The sequence below is a fragment of the Narcine bancroftii genome, chromosome 9 (genome assembly GCF_036971445.1).
Source record: "Narcine bancroftii isolate sNarBan1 chromosome 9, sNarBan1.hap1, whole genome shotgun sequence".
In the NCBI taxonomy this organism is placed as follows: Eukaryota; Metazoa; Chordata; class Chondrichthyes; order Torpediniformes; family Narcinidae; genus Narcine; species Narcine bancroftii.
Genome location: NC_091477.1, coordinates 14686026 through 14713951, shown reverse-complemented (window position 1 = coordinate 14713951; position 27926 = coordinate 14686026). Strand labels below are relative to the sequence as shown.

Below are 27926 nucleotides of genomic sequence, written 5' to 3'. Positions count from 1 at the left end.
ATGGTTGCGAACCACTGCACTAACTTCAAATAAATTATTGGCATTTTTCATTCAGCTAGTTATTGTTGAATAAGTCTGATTTACATTTAATGGTGTAAAATGAGTACAAATGAATGTTTCGTCTACAAATTGAGTCTTTGCGAGGTCATATGACATAACCCATAAACTCATGTGCAAAGTACAAAGTTTTATATTTAAATTAGGATGGCTATATATTACAAAAGACAGCTTTTAATTATTGAGAGTGAAAGTTCACTCACAAGAAACATCTGAAAATACACACTGAAGCATCAGAAATTTAAGTGCCTACCCAAAGATTAAACAAATTTGAACTCTGAATTTGTTTCAACTGGAATTCCAAATGTATTTCAACAGAAAGTTCCTTTTTAAGATGATTAATGCAAAATTATGCTAATTAAGAAAGTTTTGCTGCTATCAGTTAATTTGCAATGGTTTTCAAATGTTGCAGAGTTGTGCTAATGGTACACAAGGAGAAACATGTATCAGACTTTATCTACATGATTGGGAAATGGAGACAATGATGGAGAGCATACCATAGAGCACCCATTCGTCTGTCTATTGATCAGGATGTCAGTGCCTATACTTCCTCAGGAATTTGTGGAAGTTGTTAAGGCATTAGGAACCCTGCTAAATTTCTACAGATGTGTGGTGGAAAGTATGCTGACTGCATGCATCATGGTCTGGTATGGGGACACCAATACCCCTGAGCATAAGGCACTGAAAAACATAATGGATACAGCTATGGACATCACAGTCAAAATCAACAGAAGGCCAAGTAGAAATTGATTCCAGTGCTGCAATTTGATGTTCTAAGAGGGGTCATGTGGTTTTGCAAGCAGAGAGAGAGAGAGAGAAAAGACAAAACAGGGTTTATCTGAGAGAGAGAGGGGGGGGAGAGAGAGAGAGAGAGAGAGAGAGAGAGAGAGAGACTGACTTCTGCAGTAGCTTTTAGAAGCTTGTGCAAAATCCCATTTTGAGGATGGATTGTGAGTTCTGAGTTCAGCCTGGTGAAAACCCTTGTGGTCCTTACAAGAGGAAATGGCTGGCTAGTGTTTCTCCTGAAATAAGGGAAACAAGAAGAGTTGGTGACCTGGAAGAGGAGGTTATCATTTGGAAAACCCATGATGGGGCAAGTTTGTTCAGTGATTGATCATGGAAGATCAGTTTGTGTGTGTCCAACAAGCAAAAAATCTCTCTAAAACCAACTAGAACCTTCCTGAGTGGTTACCATTGACCTTTGAGCACTAGAGCCTAGTGACATGTTTAATTCTGTGCATAGTCTAAGAATTGTCTGATACCAGTGAATTGGAGGAATGGGAAGTGAGATTGGACTGTGAATCAAAGAATTTTCCTGAACATAAAACATTACATACATGTGTGCTTAGAATTAGAAGGGGATTAAGTTAGCTTAGTTAAGTTAATAGTAACAAGTTAAAGTTTGATCCTGTTTTTAGTTTAAAGAAAATTAAAAGCAACTTTTGTTTAAGTAACCATTTGACTTAGTGAATTTCTCTTGTGGTTGGGTTTTGGGGTCCTCTGGGCCCGTAACAAGAGTTAGATTTGAATATTACAATTGATGAGCAAAGATAGTCGGATCTTTGTTAAGATTATATCACAAATACTATTATTTTAAGATATAGATTAGTTTAGTATATATATTTTTTTACATCAATTATATTTGACGCTACAAAAATTGAAGAGAATGAAATCAGATTTACCAAATCAATGCTTTAGGTTTAGTGAGAGATAGGTAGCTTCTTGCATTCAACTTGGTCAGGCTCCAAGGTAAGACATTTTTTTGGTGGTTTTAGGGAACATTTTCGAACAAGTTACGGGCACTGCATTTCCATAAACCCAGATTTATTCCTATTGGGGAATATATAATGAACAAGACCTAAGTTGAAATTATCTATATATCAAATGAAAGTTGTTAAAATAGCATTAGCAGGGAAATGTATTGTTGTGACTTGAAAATCGGATTCACATTTAGGTGTGGGAAGATAGAACGTAGAAATTCAAATCTATATTCCTTTAGAGAAAATTACATATAATTTGAGAAATAAATATGCTATATTTTTGTGAATTTGGAGCCTGTATATGCAAATTTTAGGTATTAATACATAGAAATGTTCTTCCGGGCTCCCAAAACCTGTGTCTACCTTCTTCCAATGTTTTAGTAAGCAATACTCCAAGCAAACCATGGTGTTATCTTTCTTTTTCTTTCTTATTTTATATTATTGTATATATATTTTTTGGGGATAAAGGAAGAGGATGGGTTATAACCATCATGCAATGAATGAAATTCTCTTAAATTTAAACATATATTGTTTTGTATAATTACATGTATAGAAAAAAAATAAAAAATCACAAAAAATGATAAATATATTATATATGTTAAAATAATTAAGGGATAAGAATAGGAAGATGGTGATTGCACTGAATGGCAGTGCAAGCAGGTGGCCTGAGTGGCAAACACTTGTTCTTATCATCTTATTTACAGGGCTATTGTTTAAAAAAATAGAAGATGAGACTGATCAAAATGCTCTCCAGACAGCCAGCATGGATTCAATGAGCTCATTGTTTTCCTTGTCTGCAGAGATCCTTGGCATGGCGGGGGTGGGGGGGGGGGGGGTTTGAGCATTTTGGAATTGCCCCTTGAGAAAATATATTTATGCAAAGGAATTGTAAATGATCTTAGTCATTTGGGGAAAATAGGTGACAGGGTGGATGCTTTCCCCTGCCTCTCCTACTTATCTTCTTGTCAGAATGCTATCCCTGTTTGTTTTGTCTCTTAGCTTTACAGCAAGTCTATAAAGCAGATGAGTGGCCTTAGTGCTCATTTTACTCCAATGAGCCTTATGAAAAACTCATAGACCAGCTGTCAGTGTGCCGAATCAGATTTTAAAATAATATAGTTGGAAATTAGACCGACTCTTCCAATGTATTATGCCAAGAATTTCAGAATCAGTCTCTCGTTGAAAATGCAGAGGGGATTTAAAAGAAAACACTTCTAACTTCTCGGGAAAAATTGATTGAAGCATCTACTTCTATAATTTTCTGAGGATAAACTTGGAGGCATGCTGGCAGAGACCTGGAATGGAGGTGGGTAAGGAAATTCTTTGAGATGATCCACATAGTATAGTGGAAGTGGGAAAAGAAACAATTTAGCTAATTAGGATTAAAACTGAATGGGAGAATGGTGTTAATATTTCTTCTTCTGACAAAGATTGGACATCAATTTTGGGCTTGATACATGACTCTGTGCGCTATGCTGATTCGGTTCAAAGTGGTCCATCCAATACATTTCTCCAAAGTTAAACTTGCTTGAATTTATAAATTTTATGACAACCCTTTGATACATATGTTTTGGTCATGCCCTAAATTGCAAAAATATTGGACTGACATTTTCAACCATTTTTGGGATTAATTGCAATGTTTGACTTAAAATATCCTCCAATCAATGACAGGTTTTGAGCATTCTCCATTTTACTAGCAAGAAGACAATATTATTAAAATGGAAAGAGGAGTTGCCAAATCACTCGTAGACTATTAGACATTATGCCCTTTTTAAAAAAAAAATTAAGAGAAAATTAGACGTAATGTTACAAACATCCAGATTTCTTTTGCTAGGACCTGGAGTCGATTTATGGCTTACTTTCACCATTGGATGAGTTAGGTGTGATGAGGGTTGTTACTGGGTGTGCTTTGTTCGGATCTCCTGAGGCCATTACTTGATGTTTTCTCTACTCGCAAAGTGAATTACAACCTTTTCTTCTTCTCTTCTTTCTGTATAAATACATATTGGATTGGGATTTAGGTCCAAGTACTATTGCACTATATTATCTTAAATTTGAAAAGAAGATAAAGCAATGGGAATCATAGACAGATCGATTCTTCTGAAACCAGCCCTCGCAAATATTGAAGGTGTATTGTACACAACCCCTTGAGTGTGGAGAACAGATGCATGAATTCTCATATTAATTATCATTAGACTTTCATCTGTTTATCTGAAACAACAAAAACATGTTGGGTTTCCAGTGTGAATTCGTTTATTCTTTCACAAAGCATATTGCCCCCGCTCTTCAAATAATTTCTACCAATTTGGACAAATACTCAAATGATCCTATCATAAGCTGAGTAAAGGAAAGGCAATTGTAGAGCTGAAATACTGCTTAGACTTTGTGTGTTGAAAGCTCAGAATAGTCTTCCTGGTGAGGTGTTAATGGACAATGACATTTACAATCGAACAAAAAAAAGATACATGGACTTGTATTAAATTAACACAAGTGAGGTATTTGGGGTACAAAGTCTGAAGCCAGTCAAATATTTTCTCCTGACCTGTCCACTCCAAGGATCTGCAACAGGGAAAACTTGCCACAATTCATTCCTGGGTTCGTGATTGTGCAATTGATCATTGCTAATATTGAATTAAGAGATGTAAAAGTCAAAAGCAAGGTGTCATTTCCTGCCTTTAAAATTTGAAACCTTTCCTTTTTCTGCGAGACTAGTGATAATTATTGAACCCCAAAGATATCTTCTCTTTCATGCCTCCTAACATCATAGGTGAATGCATTGAATCTGTACTAGTTTGGATCACAATCCCATTCCTCCATTAAATTTCTCTGCAACCCATTCATCTCATATTCCCCATCAACCTCAACAGAAGCTATTGTTCATTTGCACATTGGGGGGATATTGTCAGTGGCCATTTGACCTACCAACACTTACATCTTTGGGATGTTCTGCACGCTGGAGAAGCCAGAAGAGTCTCATGTGGTCAGGGGGGAGAATGTGCGAACTCCAATCACTCAAGATCAGGAATGGTGACGCATCTTTCCCTCTCCACAGAAGCTGCAAGACTGCTTAAATATTTGCAACATTTCTTGATTTTTTTGAGCATGTTTCAGATTTTTTTTTGTTCTTGCACTTGCCATCGATATTGTTATTCTGTGCAAAAGTATCAAAATCCTTTATTTCATCTTCAGTCCATGTAATGAAATTCAAACTATCGTCCTGCTTTCCCTTTTTATTGAATGAACTGCAGCCTTATTATTCATTTACAACAAAATGTAATCCGAGACATATAATGATAAAAAAATGTGACTACTTACTAAATCTGCAATCTCTGAAAAGTTATTCTTGTGGATAACAATTACCACTCAGTCAGTTCTAAATTCATTAAACTGACATAACATTTGATCAGTGGATCAATTTCTAAAAAGAATATCAACTGCCGTAAGAACATTTATTTATCCTTCGCTATCACCCAGAGCAAGATCAATCAGGAGGGTGTTAAAGGATTGGAAGCATCATCTACTGACTGACAGAATAGTATTGATTTCTGCAGGGTGACAGAAGGATGATGAGAATGAAGGTGGGGCTGCTAAAGGATAAGGGAGGCAACATGTGCTTGGAGGCAGAGGAGGTTGGGAAAGTCCTAAATAAATACTTTGCATCAGTATTCACAAGATAAAAGGATATTGATCTTAAATGGGCCTGTGTGCTGGGCAATATGGAGATTAAGGAAGTGTTGGATCTTCTTAAAAACATCAAGATTGATTAGTCCCTGGGGCCGGATGAGATATGCCCCAGGCTGCTGTGGGAAGTAAGAGATAGCTTGCGCAGAGCTATTATGTTTGAATCAACTTTGGCCGCAAGGGAGGTGATGGAGGATTGGAGAATGGCAAATGTAGTCCCCTTGTTTAAAAGTGGGTAACATGGAGAATCATGGTAATCATAGCCTGGTGAGTCTTACATCAGTGATGCATAACTTGCTGGAGTGGGTTCTTAAAGAAGGGATCTATGAATATTTGGAGAAGTATAGTCTACTCAAGGATAGTCAGTATGGCTTTGTGAAGGGAAGGTCATGCCTCACAAGTTTTAGTTTTTTGAGGAGATAAAAGAAATTGATGGGGTTGGGCAGTCGATGTGGACTACGTGGATTTTAGCAAGGCTTTTGACAAGGTTCCCCATGAGAACTTGTTCAGAAAGTCATGAGTCATGGGATCAGTTGAAAATTAGCTGAATGGTTGTCAAAGATACAAGATGATATAGAAAGGATGCAGATGGATTTCAATACAGATAAGTTAGAGGTTTTGCATTTTGGAAGGACTAACTAGAAGGCTCAGTACAGGGATAATAGTTGGTTACTTTAGAGTGTGGGCGAACAGAGGGACCCTGCGGTGTAAATCCATACATTCCCTCAAGGTCAGCACACAGTGTAATACGATAGTTAAGAAGGCCTATGGGACGCTGGGATTCATTAATAGGGGTTTGATTTTCATGTTGCCACTCTACAAGTCTTTGGTAAGACCATGCTTAGAGAATTGTCTTCAGTTCTGGTCACCTCGTTATTGGAAGGATGTGGAAGGTACGGAGAGATTTACCAGGATTTGCCTGGATTGGTAAACAATACTTATGAGACAAGGTTGATAAGCTGGGACTTTTTACTTTGGAGCATAGAAGATTGAGAGGAGATTTGATAGAGGTCTACAAGTTTATGAGAGGCTTAGATAGAGTGGACAGCCAGTATCTGTTTCCTAGGGCAGGATCAGAAAACACCAGAGGATACATGTACAAAGTTAAGGGAGGGGAGACATCAGAGGTAAGATTTTTTTTATACAGAGTGTTGTTGGCTCCTAGAATGCCTTGCCATGAATGGTGGTGGAAGCTGAAACATTGGGTGAATTTAAGAGACCCTTCGACATGGATGAAAAAAAAATAGAGGATTATGGAGTAGAGAAGGTTTAGTACTTTTTTTGAAGGAAGGATATATGGGCCAGCACAACATTGAGGGCCAATGGCCTGTACTGTGCTGTATTGTTCAATGTTCTCTTGAGAAAGGGATTCACTCTCTTCTTTGACTTGTCTTTATATAAGCTCAAGAATTATGTTCTGCATTACTTCATCAATGAATTCCTGAGATGTTCTTGGATGAAAGTGAGCTATCAACTTCAAGCTTGTGACCAAGAAAATTAATTTGAAACATTTGCAAACATTTCTATTACTTCTCTGTCTGTTGATTTGGTTAAATAACTTAACCAGCTATCAGAGCATTTCAGTGCACAGGGTTAATTCTGGCTCTTCCCTATAATGACAGTTATGACAACAAGGGCTTTGCCAAGATGGGCCCTGTTGACCAGAATGAAGCCACGTCTGTGGACCAAGTCATCCGCAGATGATAAATGCAGACCAAGAAGGTGGAGAAATGGCAATGGTAGCGACTCAAGGATATTCTAGTCCATTAATTTTGTTGGATATTCAAATACTGTCAAGCGGTATGCCCTAATTGGTCAGTAAGACAACATTTGATTATAGACAGGAATGCATTATGCTCTCTTGACAAAAAATTTTGTTAAAGACATGTGGATGTGCTTTCACTTGGCAAAAGAAAACAAAACACAAAAGTAAAATGAACACAGGAACCCCTTGCAGGCAGATGGCTTGAAAATTTCTGGCAATGCCAATCTCAATCCAGTAGACATGGGACACACGCCCACAGTACAATATCATCCGCAAATTCAGCTGCAACAACTGGCACCAGCTCAATAATCTTAGCCAGAGATCCCCTAGGAATGAGAAATTAAAACATCACACTGTTTCATTTCCTGAAGTTGGCACCGAAGCGACTGTCAGGGAAAATATGGAAGAGAGGATGGGTCCTGCTGAAGCGGAGGTTGGCAGTTATCAAATGGTCTAGCACTGCCAGAAGAAAAATCTTGCATTGAAAATGCACATTGTCTTGTTTTAGAATCAGAATCAGAATTTATTGTCATGAACAAGTCATGAATGTTGCAGCGTCAGAGTGCAAAAATTAAAATAAACCACCTTACAACAATAAATTTAAAAATCATTCATGTCCTTGCACAATTAATTATTTGTGGAATGCAACATCTTGTAATGTCAATGGTTATGCACTAATGATATCTCGCACACAGATGAAGCCACAGATGATCAATTAATCTGTTCCTTTGTTTATTGAAGAGTAATTGACAGGTAGATTCTCCCCTTTAGATGCTCGTCAATTGAGAATTGATTCTAACCCTATGTGAAACCCAAGGACAAGTGCAATTCCACTTCTTGATTAAACTGTATTAAATAAAAAATTATTCATTATTCAAGGAGAAGGCAGATTGGTGGAAGTTTTGAAGGCAGGATAGGGAAAACAGAGAAATGTAATTATATAGAATCAGAATTTATCATCAAGAACAAGTCATGAAATTTAGTGTTTTGCCATAATGTCATAGAGCAAGTATACACATTATAATGATCTTACGACATTGGTATAATAAATAAAATATGAACAATAACAGCACATGAAAATTAAAGGAGGGACAACATGTCATCTTTACAGAGTGAAGGGAGTGAGGAGTAATAAACAAGAGAAAAAAGATGAAGGGTTGGATGCAGTCATAATGGTCAACATGTGAGGAATGTCATTGACTTTCTATGTTTTGAATGCAAACACAACTCGTATGTTGCAAAAAAGTCCTGCAGAGCATCAGATTACTTGCCTGTAGAGATGCACATCATTCATTTAAACTTGAGCTGCAATTACAAAATGTGTTGACAATATAAAAAGTAGCCATTTGTTTGATGATGAGAAGGAAATCTGAAGATCATATGAAGAATGCTAATGGACAGGTTAGTTGACAGAAAATAGCAAGTGAAATCAAGCACAGAGGGAACGCATTGGGGGAGGACAAACATCGAATGGGAATTGATATTAGGATAGAGGAGTAGAAGGAAATTGAAGATTCAATACATCTCTGAAGGTAGCAGGTAAAGAAGATAGAATAGTTAAGAGACAAAATATATTTTCTTTATTGATTGAGTCATGGAAGATAAATGCAGAGGGATGATACAAGAACCATACAAAACATCTATTCCCATTAGCTGGGCTGACATTATCTCTTCTAGTGATGGCAAAAATTGGAGCTTTTGGGTAAAATTCACAACCTTCACTGTTCACTCACACAGAAAATAGAGCTACATTGGATACCATCACAGATCTCTACAGTATGGGAAACACACACTTTAACCACTGGAAAGACATTTACCATCAGGCTATCATTTACACTTCGACATTAATCTCCATTTTATTCTCTCCTCAATCTCATCTGATTCCACTGCTCATCTAAACTACTGGGGAAAATTTACACTGGATGATTAACCAAACAACCTGCATGTTTTTGGGATATACAGTGGCAACCAAAAGGTCTGGAATGAATCCATGGTGGTCATAGGGAGAGCTGGCAAATTCCAGTCTGACAAGGCCTGAGGAGAGGACTAAACCCATATCACTGAGGCTGTGAGACGGTCATTCAGCCAGCAATACCACCCTGCCTCCTCAGTACAATTCCTTAACTAGTTTGGTTCAAGAATGACATGGTAATCAAAGTGTTGGCATGACCACATCATCAGTGTCCTGCATTCCTCATCTTCCATCATCACATTTTAATGACCTGTACAATGTGTTTCATGGCTCTATGGTGTTTCCATTGATTAGTTTTTAACTATTATTTGTGTACTATGATCACTGACCAATTGTTCAGCCTGTGGTCAATTTTGGCATGTGAGTTAGTCAGACAGGTTCAAAGTGTGGGGGCTGTCCAGTTGCATTGTGTCCCACTTCACATGCCCATTTCATCTGCAACAATTTCTGCCGCATCAGAGTGAGTACCATGGGGAGTGTTCCTCAGTCACATGGCACCTGGAAACCTCTGCACAGAGGTCCTGAAATGAACCAATGAGTTGACTTTTGAAGCTCAAGTTCACATACAAAGGATCACAGCTAATTTAACAGGTTTTTAGCAAATTAGCTAGTCAGGAAAAATGCGTGTGCATTAGCACCATGCACAGTGTACGTTTTGCAAACTAAAAGAGGGTGAAATTTCCAAGCAAAATGATTCAATGAAGGAGAATTCTTGCAGAAAGACACAGCCGGATAACATTCATTGTCTTTTGCTTTAGACGCAGGTGCCAAGGCTTCACATATGTTCAGTAGAATCCCACCAGTTATAGCCAGTTTTTTTAATACCAACACAAGTGATGTCTTGGTTGCCAGATTTCTGGGACAACCGTGTGAAGTGTGGCATGTTATAATTAGGATTTCTCTGCTGAGGTTTCAGCGCAAAACATTTTAAGCATTTACACTGTCTCTGGTGACTTTGGGACATCTGACAGAGTTTGCTATGGGAAGAAAGGGATCTCCAGCAGCTCAAGATTTGCTGAATGACGGTGTTTCTTCTCTCGGAATACCACATCCCCTCCTACACATCCTGACATCTCAATCTAGATCCTTTTGTTCTTTTCACCACGCAAACCTCAATGGTACCGATGAATGAAACTGAAACAAAAATTAATCAATGCTTACAGGCAGGAGTACAGTCATCAACAATGGAAAAAGAACAGAATTATTTACAAAGAGCCAAATGAGACCTGAAGCACTCAGTTAACCTTTTCTGAAGACCTTCATGAGCTATAAATTGGTGACAGAGTATTTATTTTTATTTTAATCATTCATCCTCAGGATGTCTTCGTTGTATTCTTTGCCAACCTGTAATTGCCACCAAACTTTGTAACCTGTTGGACAAATCTTTCACTTTGGCTCTTGAATTACATTTTACAGATTTCCTTCCTTGAAGAATATTAATTCACTGAGAATATCAGATGTGTTTTTGCAACGGTTAGATTTATATAATCATATATATTTAAATTCCAAGCTGAATCTGACCGTTGCATCTGCCAGTGTATCCTTAACAAGTGTGATTTTTGATATGTTGCATCTGTCACAAGGGTCAGATGCGATGTTTCATTGGTAGCTCCGCTTTGTAATACACTATTTTAAGCAGTCGCACTAATGACCGAACAGATGTAAAGACATGATGGGATCTCAGTTAATGTCTCCAAATTTTTAAGGTGAGTTTCTGGACAGATGTCCCTGAACCATTTGCTGATGTGCACACAATTTCGAATAAAGCCCTTTTGTGCAATTGAGAGAACACAAGCCCTAAACTGTAGGATATTGCCTGGACTTGCACGTCCATGAAATCGTGAAAATCCACACTAAGGATAGCAACAACATCTAAAATTATCAGTCATTGTACATAAATCTGATTTCCCTTAGTTACAATAAAATATGATCACACCTTACCAGACTGCAACTTAAAATGGAAAGGACCTTTACCATCACCAGTCACTCTGAATCTTTTTTTTTATTCGCTCCAGACCTGAAATGCTGAGGGTAGCTGCTTAATTGGTCTCCTGACAGGCATCAGTATGCATGCTCGTCACTGCAACAGGAGGGGGTTTCATTAGGAGGTGGATGTATATTAGCAAATGGTTACTGGACATACAGAAACGCACATGACTTTAAATTCCGCCAAGATCAGTTGGGGTGTTTTTTTGCAGTTTATAATAGATATAAGCTATTACTAACAAAAAAAAACATCCAACCTACTGTACTGACTGGCTCAACAATGCATCAAAAATCAGATGCTGCAACATGCACAATTCTTGAACATTAATGAAACTTAATCTTGGCAGTTCCCCCCCCCCCTCCCCCCCCCCCCCCCCCCATCACCATTCAGAGCTCGAGTTCACTGAAAAAAAAACTTTGCTCTGTCGCTGATTTATTTATTTATATTCCAGAAGCAGGAATATTATGTTTTCAAGTTTATTTGTCATCCAATTGTACCGATATATCCCGACAAAACAACATTCGCTGGTCCACAGTACAGAACAGCGGTAGACTATAACACACATATGGACAAACAATACACGTACATTATTAAATATTATTAATAAATAGTATGATCATGGATAGTTGGTTCAGCAATCATTCAATAGTCTCATTGCCTGTGGGAAGAAGCTGTTCCTCAGCCTGGTGTTTCTGGCTCTAATATTTCTGTATCTTTTTCCTGACAGGAGTAGCTGGAAGATACTGCTGTGGGGTGGTTTGTGAGCTCTCTTTAAACAATGATCTTAGCTGATTACATTGATGGGGGGTGGGGGGGGGATGGGGTTGTAGAGGGCAGCCCAGTGATCCTCTTTGCCTCTTTTATGACCAGGTGAATTGACCTCCATCCTGATGCTCTTCAGCAACAAAACAATACCGCGTTGTAGTCTGCTTGGTTGCTCTCAATGGAGTTCTTGAAGAAAGTTGACAGAATAAAGCCCAGTAGCCTTGACCACCTCAGCCTTCTAAGGAGGTGGAGTCACTGTTGCACCTTCCTAACAAGTGAGGAGATGTTATAGGTCAAGTCAAGCTAAGGTTATTGTCATTTGACTCCACAAGCACAACCCGACAAAACAGCGTTCTCAAGTCCTTGGTGCAAAACACACAGACACACAACCAGATATAACACACATACAAACAATACAGATGCAGAACAAGTGGAGGATGTTCAGGATAGGTCACTTAAGTGGACTTCGAGGAATTTGGTCTTCTCCACTCTCCATTACTCAGCTATTAATGAGTAGTGGAGGGTGGTCACCCCAGTCCTAAGTCCACAATCTTCCTTATCCTGTCCAGATTGAGACTCAGGTTATTATTCTCACACCATTTTGTGAGATTTTATACCTCTTCACTGTATTTTGACATCCTTGTTGCTGATAATGCTCGATCTGGGTGTGGAGTCATTATCTGCACAGCAGTAACATATTCAGTATTCCAGACCCTGAAGCATTATCAACTGCATGGATTCATCTGCATTAAAAAAATTGTATGTTTTACATAGACAGGTGTAACATCCTCCTTCCAATGCAAACAAATGTAAACAGCCCTGCGATTTAGAGCTGAATTCTGAAAATAGTGCATTTTCCTTTTCTATGTTTTTCAACAAAACAGCTGAATACTGATCACTGGTCTTTGGAGACTACAGCTTATACGTATAGCCTTGTGGCCCAGAGCACATTTTTACAAAGATAGGAAAGCAGGCGTTGTGCAAATATCAGCCACAACAAGGCAATGATGAAGCAATTTTGTGCACATTTGAGGGACCCTAGTTCCAGTTGCGACTATCATTCAGGTGTTTTGTATTTTAACATTTCTTCTCTTACATCCCAGTGGTGAATCTCCAGGGAGATTTTAGCCCACATTGATCCAAATAAGAAGATGCATTGCTCGTTCAGAAGAACTAGACCTTCCTAATGCCCTCTCAGCTGCATTATTTAAAAGACCAGAGTCATTTTTCCTGCATTCGGAGTCAGAGAACTGTACAAGTTTAATGTAAAGTGAACAAACTGAGATCCCTGGCACATCATGAAAGGGTACACACACAAAATTTAGAAGCCTGTAAAGCCTGGACAAATCCCAGAAATAGAGACATGGAATTTATCAATTTCTCATCAGATCAGAAAGAATAAACCATGGGAGAAGCATTAGGCAAAGGAGATGTCATCCAACATCTTTTCCACTCTGTCTTTTTGCAGGAGAATTACCCATGTGCAGGTTTCACAGTCTTGTCCTTGATCACATTTCCTTCCTCTTAAATCCTAAATTTCCATGAAAACAGAAAATGCCTCACAAAATACGCAGTCATTAAAATGCCTGCACTGCACGAAAGTTCAAGTCCAAGTCAACCCCACTCTCAGAAACCTTGCTTCAGGACCCTACAAGATTGGTTTGATTTTAAAAAAAACTTTTTTTGCTTGTTTTTCATTAATTAAATTAAAAATAATTCAGCCATCGCAATGAGAAACCATCCAATTTTGTTTCACGGGTCTTTGGCTTACAGAGTTGCACAGAGCTGGCATTCACAGGGGGCACTCTTGACACTCTCACAGTAAATGCTTACCAGAGGTGACCTTGCTGAAGGAGGGTGGATTCATAGCAGCCTGTTCAAATTTCCCTGGCCCCTGGGAGGTCTAGACCAAATCTCCTTGCATCACTGGAGCATGCACTCCTTCCTCCCTTCCCAGTAGTTTGGTCAATGCTGGTTGTATTGCAGGTGTGAACCTTTTAGGGTTGATCCCTGAGGTCAGAGCGAAGTGAATAACTGATATCAGTGCAAAAGATTCAACTGATTACACCTGCTGTTCCTGTAAAAATGGAATGGTGTCATACAAGGAACCTGCTGCCTCAGAATGGATGCTAATGAAGTTTGCCTTGTTTTGAGATTTTCAAAGCGAAGAAGATTGCTAATGTTGTTTTAATAATGGAAAACCTATGAACTTTTAAATTCAAGTTTATATTTGCCGTCATGTATATTGTAATAAAGTGAAAATGTTGTGTATGCTATTCTGTAAGCTTAGCCATACATTAAGTATAGCCCAAAAAAAGCATCAAAGAAAATCGAGTTACAGTGAAAGATCAGTTTGTTCTTTTCTCTGATAGCAATGGAAAATAAATGTCCTTGAAACTCATGGTGCATGATTTCACACTCATGAATCTTCCTCCTGCCTGGAGGAGGAGGAACGAGTGTAGTCTGGATGAGAGGAATTCTTTAGTACAGTATATCAGCTGCCTTGCCGGGAGGTGCAGATGGAGTTGTTGGAGGGAAAGGATGTTTGTGTGATGATCTGAGCTGAATTCACAGATCTCTGCAGTTTGTTGAGCCCTTGATCGGAGCAGCTCTTGTATCACACCATGATGCATCCTGTCGGAACATTCTCAACTTCAGAGGCTGTCGAGGGATGTCAGGGGCATTCCAAATTTCCTCGGGCTCCTGAAAAACTAGAGGTGCACCTCTTTGGCTGTCGTGTCAGCATTCTTTGAAAAATTCTATTTTGATTTTTAAGGATCTGATGAAAAAACAATCATATTCATGAACAGAATACCACAGGAAGCAACTGGCAAGGAAACTGAGGAATTCCATCTCTGCTTGATTAACCTCATTATTCATTCCTTTTGATAGAAGAGTAAGGTTGCATGTTCTGCAAATCCTCTGCATGGCTTCAGGTAAAACTGGACAAAATTTATCTTTGAAAAAGTTTGCTTTCTGATAAAGAATTAAGGATTATGAAAGTCAACTTCAAGCTGAACATAAAGATAATTTCAGATATGCTGTATCATGTTGGAAGTTGGAGAAACATTACATTAAATTTTATTGAATTCAGCATGTTCAATTGTATAATTACCTAAAAATGTTTTGCCGCTAATTTTCATTTGTACTCAGCATCTGATGCCTCTTGTGTCAGTGTCCAAAAATAGTTGGCTAGCATTGATGGATTCCAGTTGCCCTGATATCTCTTTTCCATGATTGCAAAATCCTGGTGAAAATTTTCACCATGTTCATTATTGACTTCGGCAAGATCAGCAGGGAAGAAGTCCAAGTGTGAATGCAGAAAATGAATATTTAATGATGTTGCACTTAATGGTATTGTATACTTGAAGTAGGCTTAAAATATGACAGAAAATTACAAAAATAAGTAATATCTTTTAAAAAAAAGCATGATACAAAAATTTTAAGTGATTTTCATGATTAGCAGCGCAAAATACAGACAATACACCTGTAAGGATTATATTGCAGATTCTGTAAGAAGTCTGTAGACCTTGTTGACATTCTTTAAGTGTCTCCATAGAAATGGATTCTTAGCCAAGGTCTCTCTTTCTGTGCTTTAAGATTAACGGTCTGTTTTGATTTCTTTGTTCTGCAAGGATAGAGGGATTTGAAATAGACCAAAACTTTTATTAACCATTTTAAGTATTGCTTTAAGCAACATATAATTATATTTTAGTACCATATAACAAAGTTATAATAATGTAGTAACATATATAAGGTTTAATAAATCTTGGAAAGCTCAACTCAACCTTGGTATGGATTTATTTTGTACAATTCATAAATTATAACATTCTAGATTCTCCATGCAATTATAAAGGAAGATAGTTGTGGCAACACCTCAGAGTGTTCAGGAAGAAAAATCTTTGCTGTCTCGTGTAATTTGTTCCTGAGTTGGTCTGTTGCCTGCCTTCTCTTCCTTCTTGATATTGTATCAACATGAACCACCAGAGGAAGTGGTGTTCAATGGTAACATTTCAAAATGCTTGTTGACCATAAAGAGCCTAAAGGAATTCTGGGATAATGGAAGGTTCTATATAAAGTGTGTCTTATTGTTATTTTTGAAGATAGCTGACACGCATGAAGCTGGAGAAGAACTTCCTGTGATCTTTCAAAAATACCGATCATGATAGAAAATAGTTCAGCATCTTCTCTTCCACAACCAATTTCCACTTAAAATCTTACTGAAAAAAAAATCACCATCTCATCTTAATTCTTGATGAGTAAATGGCAGTGGAGATGTGTGGAGACATGCTGTGGAGATCTCATTACAAAGTAGCCATGGCAGGTTTAAGCTTTATTTAAGTATTTTAACTTATTCTGCTGCAGAAATAATTTGCCTGTGACCTAGCATTCGTAATTATTAGCATCTAAGTATTCTCAAGCATACCAGTTGTAATGATGTGTTGCTGTGGGGTTAGGCAAGAACCCTCATTAATGTAATAGCTAAATGAACTGCCAAAACCCACAAATATATTCCTCTAAGAGACAGATAGTGAAATAATTCAACTTGATGTGAACTAGGACTTAACCTACAAACTACAAATGCATTTCTTAAGATTAGAGGTTAAACAGCAATGTAAGTTAACACCATAGAAGTAACTTAGTGACAGATTTTTTTTTTTCCTTTGATCCGAGAACAGAAGCAAAAATCTTCACTGACTAATGGTCAACCTGAACTTGTGCCCTAGATTAAAACATCCCTATGGGGGAGGAATGGCCTCTACCATTTCTACCAAAGGTGTTGGTGCTAATTTCAAACAACCATTGGATCAAAAAATGAGCTGAAGAGGGTTTCTGGACTCTGATCATGTGCATTCCCATTGTAGCTAGCCCTTGATACAAAATGCTACAAGATGCAGAATTGATTAAAGACATCTCCATTACTTTAAAAAAAAACAAAATCAAATGCTACCTGCAATATCACATGGGGGGAAAAAACAATGTCATTAAAGTTTATTTATTTTCTTTTGTTCTTGGCTAATATCAATGCATGTCTGTACAATATTCATTAATATAACCCTGCAGCATACACAGATTTACCCTGGTCCAAAGGAGAGCAAACTTTCACAATTGTGGCATGCAGAAGTAGTTTTATTTGAAGCTGCAGCTGATTCCCAGCCAATTACTAGCTGGTATCTCCACCTGTCAAGAATGTAGGACTACATCTGTGAAGACTGCATCTGAGAGAGGTACAACATGGAAACAGTCCTTTCTAACTATCAAGTCCACAGCCATATATAATCTGCCATTGATCCAATTCTCCCCATATTCCCATCAAATCAATTAGACAAGATGATGGGATTGAGCATAATACACAAAAGTGCCAGAGAAACTCAGCAACCAGGGGAATGAAAGGATAACCAACATTTTGGACCTGGGTCCTTCATCAGCTAACAGCTGAAAATGACTTACAAGTACACACCATTTCCACTCTTGAGAATTTGTCCAAAACAAGGTTGAAAGCAGTCCAAATGACTGCCAATGGTATAATCTAATCAGGCAATGGGGAATAAATGTGGAAGTGTGCAGGAAAAATGTTTGAAAAAAATGTGAAAAATATTAGTAAGCTTCAAGATCCCCACACAATCTGTCTAAGTTACTCACTTCTGCAAGTGTCCACTAATCCCTCTCAAACCCCAGGAAAATGTTACTATTGCTGTTACATTTTATTCAAGCTCTCTAAATCTAAATTTTCCTTAATCTTTTCTCTGTGTTCTCTAAAATGAAAAAAAAAAGTATAATTTCTCACTTCCCCAATTTTTGAAAGAACCGATTCTCTCTGCCCAGGTGCTGCAAGGGAGCAGCAGCGATCATCAAGGATTGACACCATCCACATACTCTCCATTCTCGCAGCTCCCATCAGGAAAGTGGTATAGATGCCACAAAACTTGCACCGCCAGGTTCAGGAACAGCTGCTACCTCTCCACCAATAGACTCCTCAGCAACAAACTCAATCAGGGACTCATTCAAGTATTATTTTAAATTTTATTGATTTTTTTGTCTATGTATTGCACAGTTAGTTAACATAATTTTTTCATTTACATCTGCCCATTTCATCAGCAAAACCAATTAAGGGTAATTTTGCCTCGTCTGCAGGAAGAAAGAATCTCAGGGTTGTATGTGATGCTGTGGATGTATTCTGACAATACATCTGAAATATGAATTGTTTTGTATTTCAAACATGTTCCTCTTCTTTTCCAAAACAAATAGTTAATTATTTGCAATGCTACAACAAAGTGTACCTTTGGGGCTTTCCATCTCTCCACCTCCACCCCAATCAGGGAGTCTCCAAATGCCACAGACTCCCTAAAAGTAATGAGAGGAGAATTTACAGAAACTTATACACGCATCACCTTCCACTGATGCCTCAGAATAGGTTTTCAAAAAGCAGAAGAGCAAAATCAATAGTTGCATTAAAGTAATTTTAAAGAGACCAGCCATCTCCCACATTTGTGTGAATCTTCGCAGTATTTACAGCATGAAAAATAGCCACTGGGGAAAGTCCTCAGGCAGAAACAGATAACCTTATGTTTTTCCACGAATGATACCTAACCTGTTTAATGTTTCCAGAATCCCCCTGGTTTAGTTTCCAAGTTCAAGCACCTTAATTCCTTTTTTTGGTTTGACATCTAATAAGGTGCTGTGTGTGTGTGCGTGTGTGCGTGCGTGCGTGCATAAATGGACACATATACAGTATATATATGTCTAAATATATTTAAATATAAATCAAAATATATATACATATATCTCTATACATATAGTTTTCACGTATATATAGACACACACTATTTATACTGTGTGTGTGTGAATACACACATATACAGTGTATATGTATATACATACACACACATATGTCTATATATATTTAAATATAAAAACAAAAACATATACATATATCTATATATATATATGAAAAATTGTTTTCATATATTGCATATATCTATCTTTCTTTGGCTTGGCTTCGCGGACGAAGATTTATGGAGGGGGTAAAAAGTCCACGTCAGCTGCAGGCTCGTTTGTGGCTGACCAGTCCGATGCGGGACAGGCAGACACGATTGCAGCGGTTGCAAGGGAAAATTGGTGGGTTGGGGTTGGGTGTTGGGTTTTTCCTCCTTTGCCTTTTGTCAGTGAGGTGGGCTCTGCGGTCTTCTTCAAAGGAGGCTGCTGCCCGCCAAACTGTGAGGCGCCAAGATGCACGGTTTGAGGCGTTATCAGCCCACTGGCGGTGGTCAATGTGGCAGGCACCAAGAGATTTCTTTAGGCAGTCCTTGTACCTTTTCTTTGGTGCACCTCTGTCACGGTGGCCAGTGGAGAGCTCGCCATATAATACGATCTTGGGAAGGCGATGGTCTTCCATTCTGGAGACGTGACCCATCCAGCGCAGCTGGATCTTCAGCAGCGTGGACTCGATGCTGTCGACCTCTGCCATCTCGAGTACCTCGACGTTAGGGGTGTGAGCGCTCCAATGGATGTTGAGGATGGAGCGGAGACAACGCTGGTGGAAGCGTTCTAGGAGCCGTAGGTGTGTGTGTGTGTGTGTGTGTGTGTGTGTGTGTGTGTGTGTGTGTGTGTGTGTGTGTGTGTGTGTGTGTGTATTTATCTATCTAGCTATTTACATATCCATCTTATTTATACACAAGTCCAAAATTCATGGCACAAATTAATGTAATAAAGAATTTCTTCAAGCTTAAGTTTCAATGTAATTTAAATCCAACAAGTATTATTAATGAGCTGATGTAACAAATAGTGCACTAAATATGTCAGGAATTTTTTTCTTCATTAATCAAGCAATCCACTTTTACTGAGCTTAATAGTGGTCAATTTCACATTTATGAAATTGACTGGCAAACCATTTGAAAAGAGATACTGCTGTTTTAACCTAATAACTCGTTGACAGCTAAGTATCACTTTGCATCTCATGTTGTCTTGTAATGCTTAATATTGAGATTGATTTGTGTGGGTTTTTTTTTTATCTTGTATGAGCATTAAATCTATAAGTTGACAAGTAACCCCATTAGGTACTTGTCTTGTAAAATGATCAGTTAACTCATTGCTCAATGTCTGATGCATTTTACCGTCCTCTGGGTGGAAGGTTTATTGAAGCCTGTGCATGGCAATATTTGTTGACCACAAATGAACACTTTCAAGGTGACAATATGGACAAATAATGTGATGGCAGCACATATCCATGCAAATTTATAAGAGATACACATAAAGATATAAATTTGAAAGTGGCAAATTATACAATTCATTTGTTTTATGTTCTACTTCGATGCCTTGTCTTTCAATATGGCTAAAAGCAGTTGACATCAGATCCCACACCGAACAATGATGTATCAATCTAATGATTATGATATTTCAATGGTCTCTACTTACTCACTGTTTTCATCCTGCAATCAATTCAGCTTTGAGGCAGCAGGTGTTTCCAGGTGGTCTCAGAAGCACCTTGTGCTTTTAAACAGATGTATTTCTTCCTCCTGGTAATTTGTGCAAAATTGTGCTTGTGTTTTGAATTATTTCCATAATTTGCTTTCCAGGAATAAACATACATGATGAGCATTCACCCACAGAATTCTTCAAGAATATTAAGAATTGCCAGGTTTTTCCACCAAGATAGCAGCTTGGAACAGGAATTTGACCAGAACAGTGTTTTTTTAAATGCCGCAAGAAGGTGGTGACTAGCTATCTTGAAGTATTATCATCTTACTGATGAGGCAGTTCCCAGAAAGATGTTGGGCAAAGAATTCCAGGATTTTGGCTCAGTGACATGAAAAGAATCATAATATATTTCCCCTGGACAACAAGCAATACCTACATCAGGCTGCTTTTTTATCAATTGCAGGTCAGCTTTCAACACCATTGTCCCTTCAGAGGTGGAAAGAAATCTGCAAAACCTAGGCCTCTGCGCATTCCTCTGCAATTGGATCCTTGACTTCCTCAATGAAAAACCACAGTTAATGTGGATTGGTAACAATGTCTTCTCCTCACTGATAATCAACACAGGCACACTTCAAGGATGCATTAGCCCACTGCTCCGGTCTTTCTACACTCATGACTGTGTGGCAAGGCACAATTCAAATGTCATCTTCAAACTTGATGATGATGCCACAGTTGTTGGCAGAATCACAAATGGCAATGAAGAATTGTGCAGAAGTGAGATAGATCAGCTAGTGCAACAACCTTGCACTCAACATTAGCAAAACAAAGGTACTGATAGTGGATTTCAGGAGGGGGGAAATCAGGAAAACACAAACCAGTCTGCATTGAGGGGTCAGCAATTGAGAATTTCACATTCCTGGGTGTCAACATCTCTGCAGATTTATACTGGGTCCATCATGCCAATGCAATCAGAAAGAAGGCTCACCAGTAGCTATATTTCATTTGAAGTTTGAGTAGATTATGTATGTCACCAAAGCCTCTTGTAAATTTCTATGCATGTACCGTGGAGAGTATTCTGATTGGTTGCATCACTGTCTGGTGTGGAGGTGCTAATGCACAGGACGAGAAAAGTCTACAGAGGGTTGAAAATTCAGCCAGCACGATTGTGGGCATTAGTATTCACTCCATTAAGGATATCTTTAAGATGCGGTGCATCAAAAAGCAGTCTTGATCATCAAGGATCCTCATCACTCAGGCCAAGCCTTCCTCACAACTTCAGAAAGGAGATACAGGATGCCATCAGATTTTTGAAATGGATAATGAATGTTTGTAGGCTCTTGGACTGTATTCATTGGAGTACAGAAGGGTGTGACATGGTTGTTTTTCTTGGTAGAGGAGTCTAGGACAAGAAAACGTAACTTCATGATAAAAGGGTGTCAATTTAAAACAGGGATGCAGAGAAATTTCTTTAGCCAGAGGATCACATGATTCTGCGGAACTTGTTGCCACAGGCAGCTGTGGAAGTGAGGTCGTTGGGTGTATTTAAGGCAAAAATTGACAGGTATTCAAAAACACACAGAAATGCTGGAAGAACTCAGCTGGTCTCACTGCGTCCATAGGAGGTAAAGATATATTGCCAACGTTTTGGGTCTGAGCTCTTCTTCAAGGAATAAGCAAAGATCAGGAAGTATTTAATTAGTCAGGATATGAAGGGTTACAGGGAGATGTCCTGGGTGGGGAAGAGTGGATGGAATGGCAAAAAAGACTCAATGGGTCGATTGGCCTTCGACTACTATATATTATGATCTTGAGATTCTATTTACATCCTTTTTTCTCTTTTTTGCACGAATTGTTTATTTTTAAATATTGTAATAATGAAATTGTAATTGATAAGAAATTTTGCGCCTGTGAAACATAATAGTGCCGTGGTAAAACAACAAATTGTGTGACACATGTTCATGACAATAATCCTTATTCTGATTCTTTGGATTCTGAGTGTGAATTCCTTCTTTTATAATGATAATGTGCTCTTAATCAAAAAGGACCACAACCTCACTTCATGGCGCACATGAATAATATCTAGGTGAAAATACCCCATTTATAATAATATTTATTAAGTCAGTCCATCAATAGAATGGAATAAATAAAAAACGCAGCGTCAATTAAGCCATGTCTTGTTCAATTGCACCTAATAAAAAAAAATATTAGGTTAATTTGGTTTGTTAAGGCAGGAACTCAAAGAAGGAAAGAGGAGGCAGGATAAATGATTTAAAAAAATTAAATGGTTAGAATGCAAGAGAAGGTGACTTAGAACTCATCTGACCTGCCCCCTGCCTATTAATGATTTCATTACAATATTAATGTTGCCAGGAAAGGTCAATGATCACTGTTTCGTTGGAGTCCTGCAAACCTTTATTTTACTTTGTATTGATAAACAAGACTAAAAAACATAGTTGACAAATGGAGGGGCAGGTGTCTGCTGCTTTATTATTGCCCTACAGCATTGACAATAATGGTAGAGAAAGATTGGACTTAGCCATGCAAGCCATTTTAAAGCAGGGGAGAAGTTTACGGGGAGAAGTTCATCTTGTTCCAACAAAATTTTAATCTAGGTGTACAATTAATTGGATAAAGACTCAGAGAACAAGTTTAAGCAATGCTCAGGTGGATTTTCTCTTGCATTTTATTTTATAGTTAAAGGATGAAAGGAGGGCATCCAGCCCATGGGTACATGTGCGTTGTATGTAAAAGCAGTCCAGCTAATTGCATTCCACTCTCCTCATCCCTTTACAACAGGATCCTTGACTTTCTTATCAGCAGAACCCAGTCAGCACAGATTGGCAATATCACCTCCTACTCCTCACTGACCATCAACACAAGGACACTCCCAAGGCTGTGTGCTCAGTTGCCGACTCTACTCCCTGTACAATTATGACCGTGTAGCCAATTTGGCCTCAACATAATCCATACAACACCACTGATGTTTGCTGAATAAGAAGCCAGAATACAAGCTGGAGATTGTAAATCTTGCTCTCAATATCAACAAGATGAAAAGAGCTTTAAGTGGTCTTAAGGAAGGAGCTAAGGGACAATGCATTGATGGGACAGAGATGTAGCAGGTTAGTAACTTGAAGTTAATTGAAGTCATCATATCAGAGGACCTCTCTGAGAGCCAGGAAGCAGAGGCAATGATACATCTACAAGAGTATTATGGAAAGTATACTGACTGACAGCACCACAGCCTTGTATGGTAATTTGAGTGCAGGAATGCAGAAGGTAGAAACATAGCCAAGTCCATCACGGGCTTCGATCTCCCATGTATTGTAGACACCTTTATGAAAATGGGTGCATCAGGACGGCAGTCAATATCACAAAGGTCTCCCATCACCCTGATTATGACCTCTTCTCCCTGAAGGTAACTTATGTCCAGCACTAATTTGTTCAAGAACAGTTTTTTTTTTAAACAATGGCTATCAGGCTCTTGAACCTTATTTCCCCAATTATCAACTCCACAAACATCACAAAATGGCTCATCTGCACAATTTAAAAAGTCACTTTTTTCATGCAGTGTTGTAACTGTGAACGTTTCGTACATCTATATTTTATATTTATTATCTCTTCCTGAGCAATACTGCATTTTTTACAAAATACTTTGATTGGCTGCAGGAAGTAAGAAATCTGGTGCAATGAACATTGCACTTATCTATATGACAATTATTTCTAATACCATTACCTCTAAACGTGAATTTCGAGGGGGCTAACATAAATAAACAAAATACAGGTCAAGTACCCCTTATTTGAAGTTCCAAAATCTGAAAAGCTCCAAAATCCAAAACTTCTTGAGCGCCAACACGATGCCACAAGTGGGTGCCAGTTTGTTACCAACCCTTGTCACTGCCAGACCTACGTGCATTATACACTGTTTTCTGCCATCCAGCTGAATTTGTAGTATTTGATGCTGCATTTATCTTTTTTTTTAAAGCAGCGATCAACTATATTTTGGTGAGAAGAAAACATAATTCACACCGTTAACGACATTGTTCCAAAATAAAAAAAAAACCCAAAATCTGAAACACATGGATAAGGGATACTCGACCTGTATTGTAATTAGAATTCTTCAGAGGCTTTCTGGGCAGAAAATTGAGGTGTGAATGGAAATCTCTTATTTCCATATTTCTTTAATCTGCTGAACACTTCTTGCAGGATTACCATTGATTGCCAAGCAGCCATCCACTGCTCAGATTGGTTAGATAGCAAGAAACACAAGATCTTTGGAAGTGCTTGCTGCACTAGGTATGGTTTAAAAAGAATTTTTGCATGGATTATTAATCAGACAGTTTATAAGCCAACTGAGCAACATGCTCTGAATCTTGAAGAAATACAAATACAGCATCAGGTAATGAAAGCCAGAAGTCACAGAACAAATTGTGAACTTCACCAGGTTAGTCAAAGGAAAGTTTCCAAAAATAAACAGACCATTTTTCAGATCTTTCATTTTTTTTCAATAGCATTTGAAATAAATGCACGACATTTATTTTTGCTTTACTTTCAGAAAATGAAACAGAACTTAGTAAAAGATGCCTCATGCTTGAAAAGCAGAATTACATTTTTAAAGGTGACCAGTGCAATAAACAGAGTAATTTACTTGGATTTGATATTGATATAACAAATAAAAATTGTTGAATTTCATGGAATCCCAGGCAAACTATTGGCCTATGAAGGAAATTGGTGGAACCGTCAGAAGGGCTGTGCAATAATAATGCGATCCATGGCAATCTGTTAGGATGCGCATGAGGGCTATAACTACATTCAGATACTTAAAACCAGAACATTACAAACACATTTCCACAGATTAAATGAGTAGATAGAACATTTATCCACATTATTTAGAGTGTAAATTAAATATAACAGAATGAATGATAAATGTTAGAAACTGGGGAGATCCAAAGAGACTCAGGTGGATGAAGTGATCAAAGTGCATGAATAACTGACATGATCACATGCCAAAAGTAGTAAAAAAGACCAAAGAAATGTTGGATTTTAATCCTGAGGACAACACAGAGGTGGTTGGTTTGAGGCATCTGAACAAATCTCTATTTATGCCAAACATAGAGAACAATAACTTTCTGAATCAGTATTCTGGCATCGACTTTCAGGAAATCCTGGAATTCCAGTATTTGGCTAACTCATTGGTTCAGAACATGAGCCATTTGCCCAGAATGCAAGCAGACTATATGACAAGATCTTGGGTCTAAAGTTCAATACACAAACATGCTGGAGAATCGTGCCATCCATAGGAAGCAAAAGGTAACAAACATTTTGGACTAGGGTATATAGTTCCAGGATTCAAAGACTGGGAACTGGATGAGTGTCTGAAATAGGGTTGGAATCCAGAACGAAGCATGAAAGTCTGCAGATGCTGCGATTGTAGTCTAAAGATGCAAACGATGGAGGAACTCAGCCTCGCAGTTTCCATAGGAGGTAAAGGTATACTGCTGATGTTTTGGGCCTGAGTGAAAATAGACAAGTGTCTGAATTAAAGGGTGAGTGAAGGAAGGGGAAAAATGGGAAGGGGAGGAATCCAGACCAACAGTCAAAAGGTGTTAAGTGGATAAGATATGAGGAAAGAAGATAATTGATTTTGGCTATGTGGAAGGAGACAGAGGGAAATGAAAGAGGGAGAGAAAGGAGAAAGGAGACAGGTGGAAAAAATGGTATGGAATGGGTTGGGAGTTCTGGAATGCATGGGATTGGGAATGTGGGTGATGTTGTGGCTGAAGCTGGATCCAGCATGCTTTTACATTTCCCACTCCATTTAAACTCATTGAGCTGAATGAAAAAATTGTTTGACCTTGGTGTAACGTGTTAAAAAAAAAGCACGATGGCTATGTGTTTGGGTAACAATATGAATAATGCCCTATAGTCTTGAAAATATGATACTCCAGCATGATCAAAGTCCCAAGGATGCCGAATTATCAGAGGTTGACTGCACTGTGAACAATCATGGGCACTTTGCCAGAGGAAAATTGCATCAGCCTTTAGGACAAAGAAGAACCAAGCTTTGGGGCCAGGGCCCTTTGTTAGCTATCATACCTGACAAAGGGCTCTGGTCCTCTGGCAAGGATTTTCCCTACACAAAGTCATGCTAACAATCCCTGATCAGCCCCTGCCTTTCCAAGTGTATGTAACTCCTGTCATTTTGTAGTCTCTCCACTAATTTCCATATCTCTGATCTAAGGTTCAAATGACTATTGTCACCTGACTCATCCCTGAAGCCCCTTTTCAGTAAAAGAACAGCTGTCCTTCTGATATCTCATCAGTGGCTGATGAAGATGTAAAGATCTCTACTTGAGACTCTTCCTTTGCTTCCAATAGCAATCTGGGATAGATCCTGTGATAGTACAGATTCTATCACCAATGTGTATATGTACAGATGGTCGTGTAGGATGACTGTGATTGGCTGAGAGTGTAGCCACACCTACTGCCAGGTCTTAAAGGATTGCTCCTAGCCAGACCAGGGCATTCTGGACTGGTCGACCTACTTGTGATACATTCCAGTCTTTTAGTTAATAAAAGCTTTGGTTTGGATCAGCAAGTCTTTGGTTCTTTTGACGCGCATTACAATTTTATTAACTAAAAGACTGGAGCATATCACAAGTATGTCAACCAGTCCAAAATGACCTGGTCTGGCTAGGAGCAATCCGTTAAGACCTGCCAGTAGGTGTGGCTGCACTCTCAGCCAATCACAGTCATCCTACACTACCAGCTGTACATATGTACATATACACATTGGTGATAGAATCTGTACTATCACACAGCCCCTCTAGGACTCTGCTCATCTGGTGTGACCGCCGTGGAGCTGGGATTGGGGTCGCCGGAGTCGTGTTGCCAGGTGCAGCCACTGCTTCGCTCAATTCCCCAACGGCATTGTCAACAGACTGGCCTGAACTGGTGGGGTGGTGCTGGTCTAGCCTGGAAAAACAGTGTCACGGAGGTGGTGTTGCTGCCTGCAGCCAAAGGTAAGTGTTGGGGGTCGCTGCTTGCCATCAGCAGGGGGCGGTCAGAGGTGGCGGGTCCCCAGACAGCAGCATTGGGTCCCCAGTCGACAGCGGTGGCGGGTCCCCGGTTGGCGGCTGCAGGACCCTGGTCAGCGGCAGTAGCGGGTCCCTGGTCGGCAGCGGCTGCAGGCATTGAGGTCGGGGCTGGGGCCTGGTTGGACATTAGGGTGAATGTCATTGCAGCGAGGGTGGGTTGTACCTTGCGCTCTCGGCATCTCCCCCGTGACGTCAGGCGCTGCCGCGCGGTGGAGTCCTCGCTCTCATTGGACGAGAGCTCTGAGGAAGAAGTGTTTGAAATGGAGAGTTTGGCTGCATATGAGGCACTGTTTTTGTCAGTGGCCATTTTGGAAACTGTAGCAAAGTGGCCGTTTTTAAGGCACTTCTGGAATCTGGCTTTTCTCGCTGGGCACTGGGACCTGCTTTGCTTGTTCTTCCCCCAGAAATAACACTTTGGGGTTGCATT

General features: G+C 39.0%; 1 long non-coding RNA gene across 2 annotated transcripts in view; it reads right to left on the bottom strand.

Annotated features, from left to right (window-relative positions):
• The window catches only part of LOC138743217 (uncharacterized), a 1573181-nt gene that overhangs the window by 174462 nt on the left and 1370793 nt on the right, over positions 1–27926 (bottom strand). The window contains exon 10 of one of the 2 annotated variants that reach the window (XR_011344728.1): positions 3729–3807. The exons of the other annotated variant lie outside the window; for it this stretch is intronic. This is a non-coding gene — a long non-coding RNA (uncharacterized lncRNA). Of the gene's footprint in view, positions 1–3728; positions 3808–27926 lie in introns of those variants that run through there. 2 annotated transcript variants of the gene reach the window in all.